The sequence below is a fragment of the Lytechinus variegatus genome, chromosome 4, assembly GCF_018143015.1.
Source record: "Lytechinus variegatus isolate NC3 chromosome 4, Lvar_3.0, whole genome shotgun sequence".
Classification (NCBI taxonomy): domain Eukaryota; kingdom Metazoa; phylum Echinodermata; class Echinoidea; order Temnopleuroida; family Toxopneustidae; genus Lytechinus; species Lytechinus variegatus.
The window spans coordinates 63,585,640-63,592,127 of record NC_054743.1 but is presented as its reverse complement, the minus strand read 5'-3'; positions in this window follow the sequence as shown (position 1 = coordinate 63,592,127).

The window sequence follows — 6,488 nt, the reverse complement described above, 5'->3', positions numbered from 1 at the left end:
GAAATTACCTATACACATACACTGACCCTTTTCCCTGCTGGCCATGTCCTCAACAATCCGACAAATGACATTTCTCTTATGATCATCTTTACTCATTGTCATTAATCAAACTAAAGATTACTGCCATGAAAAATGTGCAAGGAAGTTTGTTTATTACTGGATGCCCTGTTTATTGCTGAACGCAAAGTGATTAAAAGACACACGAGATAATCCATGATGCAGATCGTGTTATTTTGTTATCTTGTCTGCTTTGGCCCATGATATTTTGTTTTTACCGAGTACGTTATCTCCTTCATTCTTTATATTTATATATTATTTATATATATATATATATATATATATATATATATATATATATATATATATATATATATATATATATATATATATATATATAATTAATATATAAATATAACGGCTTGTCATTGTTCAAAACCCACCTTCACCCGACAAAGGTAATTGGTATAGTGTCGAAAATCTGTCTTTCTGAAGGTCAATTGGATCTCGGTCGGCCTAGCCACTAGCCCGTCTCTGTGGTCTAGTGGTTAAGGCACCGGCGTTCAAAGCTGGGGGCCCGGGTTCGATTCCCGGCAGAGACATTTTTTCGGCATAACCAATTTTTCCAAAGGGTAGATAGCTCTGGGGAACCTTGATTTAAGCTACGTCTACCATTGTTCTCTTCATCCATTTCTTTACAATATTTAAATAAAAGAGTTGCCAAAGTTGTACAATTATACCTTCACACATTATATATATATATATATATATATATATATATATATATATATATATATAGTATGACCCAGCTAGGGATCATCCCCCCCAGGTCTAAGGACCTGTCTACGCCACTGGCCATGAAGAATTCACATATTTCAACTATCAAATAATGCGAGCGCGAAGCGCAAGCTGAAAATTTTGACATTTCTACCTGAAGAATGGAAATTCTAAACACTTTTTTTTAATCGTGTAAAGGATAAGTATGTGACTAAATAAAAATTGAGATTTGCACCTAAAAATGGGACACTCAATTCACGTTTTGTAAATCATGAAAAGGATGAGTAATTGGAAATCTTCCTACATTGATAATGCAAGCGCAAAGTGCGAGCAGAAAATTGTTCATATATTGATGTGAAAGTAAATAGTGATTTGAATAGAGAACAAGCTGCGTATCTAATTTCGATCTAGAATTTGTGTATTTTAAAAACCTTTTTATCATGAAAATCAATAAAGCGAGCAAGAAGCACGAGCTTAAAATATTTGATATTCAGTTTATAAGCTCTGTATTTCAAGCACTTTGTAGGAAAATTGTGAGGTACATATGGATCACAGCTAAAAAAGAGCTGATATGTTTTACTATTACTACTTTGAGTTTTGACATGGGACGGGACATTCTATAAGGACATTATGCAAGTGATGACTGTCTTCCCATTTCTCTTCCTAAGCGCGAGATTAAACTTTTAGATAATCCATTCTGAAAAAGGGACAATTTGATTATTGAATTAATTCTTATTTATTAATCTAATAAGTCCAATGAGATCGAGCGCAAAATCTGTTAATATTTTTGCCTAAAAACAGAACATATAAAGCACTTTTGTTACTATGAATAAGATGCATTAGTTAATATCTTTCAATGCGAGCGCGAATTGCGAGCCCAAATTTTTGATAAGCTGTCATAAAATGGGGATTTTAAGTAGTTTATTTTTATATTAATATTGAAATATATTCAACAATCAAAATGCGAGCGTGCAGCGCTAGCTGATATGCTTTGACAATCTGACCTGAATAGGGATATTTTGAGAACTTTATGGATTACATGAAAATAATAGTTAACTGACAAATCAAAATTTGCGAGCGCGCAGCGCAAGCAGTAAATGTTAATGTTCAGACCATTAAACATAATTTTTTTACAGAGTACTTTTTAAAAATCAAACAAAGATGAAAGTTCGATTCCGAGCTGAAATATATTTTGTATATTGACTTCAAAATTTGATATTTTAGGCTCCATATTGAGCAAGATAATGTAAATCACCTAAAAGGCATTGAGAGCACGAAGCGCGACCGAAAATTTTATGTAGTGACATGAACATGGGCGGAAATCTGTCCCCAAAGGTTGGGGGCCAGGCCTTGAAAATTTGACCCAAACAATTTTGACATGCAAAAAGAAGAAAAGAAAAAAAAAAAAGGTTTTCACCCAAAATGTAGGGTCATTTAGTCCAAAATACATGTATTATTTTGATCGTGAAGTGGTGTATTTTTCTCCATCATAAAAGACCCTAAAAATAGTAGGGGTACATTAAATATTGCATGTGTCCCCCTACTATTTGTGGTAGGGGGACACGACGTCCCCCCTTTCCCCCCTGTGATTTCCGCCCATGGACATGAAATATTTTTTACAATTATTTTCCAAGTCTTTCTCTCATCTTGTTTTAGTTACTCGTCTTCCCCCTCTCGTCCTTCTTTTTTTTCTCGTCTCTTTCCCATCCATTTTCTTTTTCTTTTTTCTTTCTTTCCCCCTTTTTTATATTTTTATTTTTTAATTACTCCGCCAATAGGAGGGCCCGGGCCTCTCGCCCCCGGATCCGGTTATGCCCTCCCCATTTTCAACTTCTGGATTCTCTAGCATGCACTTATTTTTCCTTGAACTCAACTGATCCTTAGAAATTGTTAGGAAAAAATGCATGAGTACAATATAAAGAGTTTTATTCATTTCCTTAGTTTTCTAAGTGTGATCGCTCAACCATGAAAGTACATAAAGTATGGAAAGTGTGTGCGGTGATGAAATGGAAGGTTGAAAAACGGCAATTAAGTCGACAAGAAATTGCCCCCATTATTCATAACCCCTCAAAATGAGCCTGTGACTTTAAAAATGCCAGTATATGTGCTTACTCGTCCATTCATTTCACATTTTTATGCCCATAGGTTTATAAACATTACTGCTGTAAATGATATTGCTAAAGACATTAAAAACAAGTGCCACCATATTGAATAAAGGGGTTACTTATTCTTAACATAATGCACCTATAGTGAACACAATGTCTATGAGAGAGGAAATAAAAATGTTAACATAAGTGAAATAAGGGTATGTTTCAAGGATGATTTTTTTTTACTTATGCCTCCAGGTTTTTGTGAAACTTCGCACATGGCTTCAGAGTGACACTATACAAAGGTGCGCATGCATACAAAAATAATTATTCGATATATGAAGAGTTTGGTTGCAAAAAAGCTTAGGTCTACTTTGGACCATTCCGAGAAAAAAACGTGTTTTTTATTCTCACTTTAATGCAATATTCTTCTGAAATTGTCAGGATCTACTACCCTATTATGTGAACATAAAATTGGGTATAAAAGAAATCTATCTGTCTTCAATTTTTTCTATGTATTAAAAAAAATATACCAGTGTGGACCTAATCCCTTTTGCAAGCAAACTGAAATGAATCCAATCCCTTTTGATTAAAAAAATGATTTTTTTTTGCAACTTTTTTCACGTTTTCATGTGAATCTCAAATTTTCTTTGTTATCGACTAAAAATTCATATAGACGTTTTGAGTGAGAAAACATTTAAAAAAAATGGACCTAACCCCCTTTTGACAAATGAGCTTTTCAGAAGAGTTTGGTTGCAAAAGGGGGTTAGATCCACTCCAAGAATTTTTATTTTTTTTCCATATTGGAATATTCTAATTCGAAACTAAATTTTCAAGATACCTTGCATGCATGAGAACATAAATTGGGTATAAAAAGAAATCTACCTGTCTTCATATTTTTTCAAAATATTCTTTTCCAACAAAATTCTGTGTGGACGTAACCTCTTTTCAACGAAACTGAAATGGACCTAATCCCTTTTGAAAAGAGCGATTTTTATTTGCCATTTTATTCTAATTTTTAATGGGAATTCAAATTTTCATTGGTCTCATCTTTTAGAGCTATTAAAATCGATACATTGAGACCAAAAAATCAAATTTGATGAAAAATGGACCTAACCACTTTTGTAAGTGAGCTCTTCATTTATATGCAGCTAGAGTTGGATGGGGCCAAAGCCTTGAACTTTTTTATATTGTGTGCTCACTGAAGCATTAGACAGCGGGATTTTCGTAAAATCAAATCAAATAAAGTTATGCAAGAAACCAGCTAGATCTTGTTGTGACAGATAAGTCAGATAGCAATTGCATTTTTTCCAATTACGTAAATATATAGAGTTTTTAAATTCCATCTGTTCATTCAAACGTGAGTGTTTAATTAAATGCCTTAGAATCAGAAGCATGTTAATTGGGTCAACATAACAATACTTGCCTAGGGTGGGAAAATCGCATTTTATTTATTTTGGTTTTCATTTAATTTTCATTGAAAGGTGAAATTATGAACAGTTTTAAAACACTTTTCCTAAACTAAATGTCATCATATCCGATAACTTTTACCAAAATGTGTGAAAAAATTCAATTTATTGCAACGACTCGATCGTGTATCAACCAGGAGCGGATCCATGCAAGCCAAAGGCTTATAACCAAAATATAAGTACTTACATTTCGTCCACGAAAAAGCAACCGCGTAGCCAGGATTTCATTTTGGAGGGGGCGGTAAATGCACACGAAGCGTGCCAACACTTACCGCTTACAGAGCTCGCGAAGCGCGATCCCTAGGGGGTGGGTGCAGGGAGGGGGAGTTTCCCCCACTCCCGCGCGAAGCGCGAAGCTTTTAGTGTTTCATAAATTAAAATGAAAAGGAGCCGTTTCTCTTGTCTCTAGTACCTCCAATTCGGTTGACTATATTGCGATTTTGAACCTTGTTTTCAAAAGTGATTGTGAACGCACAAAAGAGATATACAATGGAGGAAATTAAAATGATAATAACTCCGCGCGAAGCGCGGAAGCTAAAGCGTTTTATCAATTTTTCTTGCCATAAAAAGGGTCCCGAGAAAAGGATATTCTCAAAGATATATTGAATACTCTCTTTGGAAAGATCAGATTTGATTACAAACAATTTAGCAACAGTGCATATTTCTAACTCGCAAAACAGAGGAGAAGATTGGAAGAGGAAGATATTCCTCCCCGCGCAGAGCAATGAAACTCTGAAATTTCAAAGGGCGGACGTTTCATCAAATGTAGATATCTCTAATACCCAATCGGCTCTAATTCAATTGATTTTCTAAGATTATTGAACTTCATTACGAGGAAAATAGTGCGCAAAAAGTTGAAACTTCTGTGATTTATTGAAATTATCTATCTATATAAAAAAGGATGCCTAATTTTTTTGACTTATTCTGAAGCGCTTCATTTTGAATATAAAGAAACTTAAGTGTCATTCAAAATTTCAAACTGAGGGCGCAAAACAGGACAGTAGATGAATGTATACATGGAAATGACATGAAGTTTAATACAATTTGATAAAAAATATTGTACTTTTTTATCTAATACGACACGAATTTCATACCTTCCTCTTTTTAAATTAGGAACCTATTTGCCCCCAAATTATGGTTGTTTAATAATGAGTTGAAAAGCGGGAGAAGTTGACTTTATGGAGGTGACGGCAGAAACTGATATAAAGATTTTACCTGCTCGGAGCCGACCAGACCAGAAGTTGCGCGATTAATTGAAAAAAAAAGATGACTTCATATATTTACTTCGGCCTAACCTTACTCAAATTCATGCTCTAATGTATACAATTTTAACTATAACTGGCAAGAAGCACATAGCTGACGGTTGAAAACAGGGTTAGAGAAAAGGAGGGGGAAACAATGGAGAACTTCAATATTGTCTTTAACCGCGCGCAGCGCGGAAGCAAAATTCATATATAAATTTAGAGCAAGAAGAGTGAAGGAGTTTCTCTTTTGAGAAAAAAATAAAGAATAAAAATAAAAAAAAACACAAAGCTACCTTTCTTCCCTTTCCTCCCTTCCCTTTTCCTTTTCTCCTCTCTCTTTTCCCTTCTTTTTTTTTCTTTTTGGGGGGGCGACCGCCCCCTGGCTTTGCGCTTGGGAAAAAGAAGGTCCTCATTTTCAAGGGGGGGGGGCGCAGTTGTGTTTTAACGGCATTCAACATACATATTTTAATTGTGCCTCTCAAGGGGGGGGGGGGCACGAGCTGGCTGTGCCCCCCCCCCGTGGATTCCAGTGTATTTAACCATGAAAATTAGCAACAAAAAAAAATATTTTGTCTTTTAGAAAGTACCTTTTACAAGCTTCTGAACATTTTTCATGATGGAATTCCTCCCGATAAAATCACTAGAGCATGACATAAAATACGTCTATAACATTCACTCAGAGGCCCTCAGAGGGTAGCTTATAAAATTACCTACACGCTCATGTAAAAATATTTTTAAATTTCCTTCTGGTTGAGAATTTATGGGTGTTTGTTTTATGGGAGACTTATACTTTGTGGGGGGTTGGGGATTGGTTATCAGAGGCTTTTGCAGAAACTTTTGCAGAAACCGTACTACAAATGTATACATTTTTTTTAATCTGATAACTTCATAACCTTTAAATGGTCGCTAGAAGT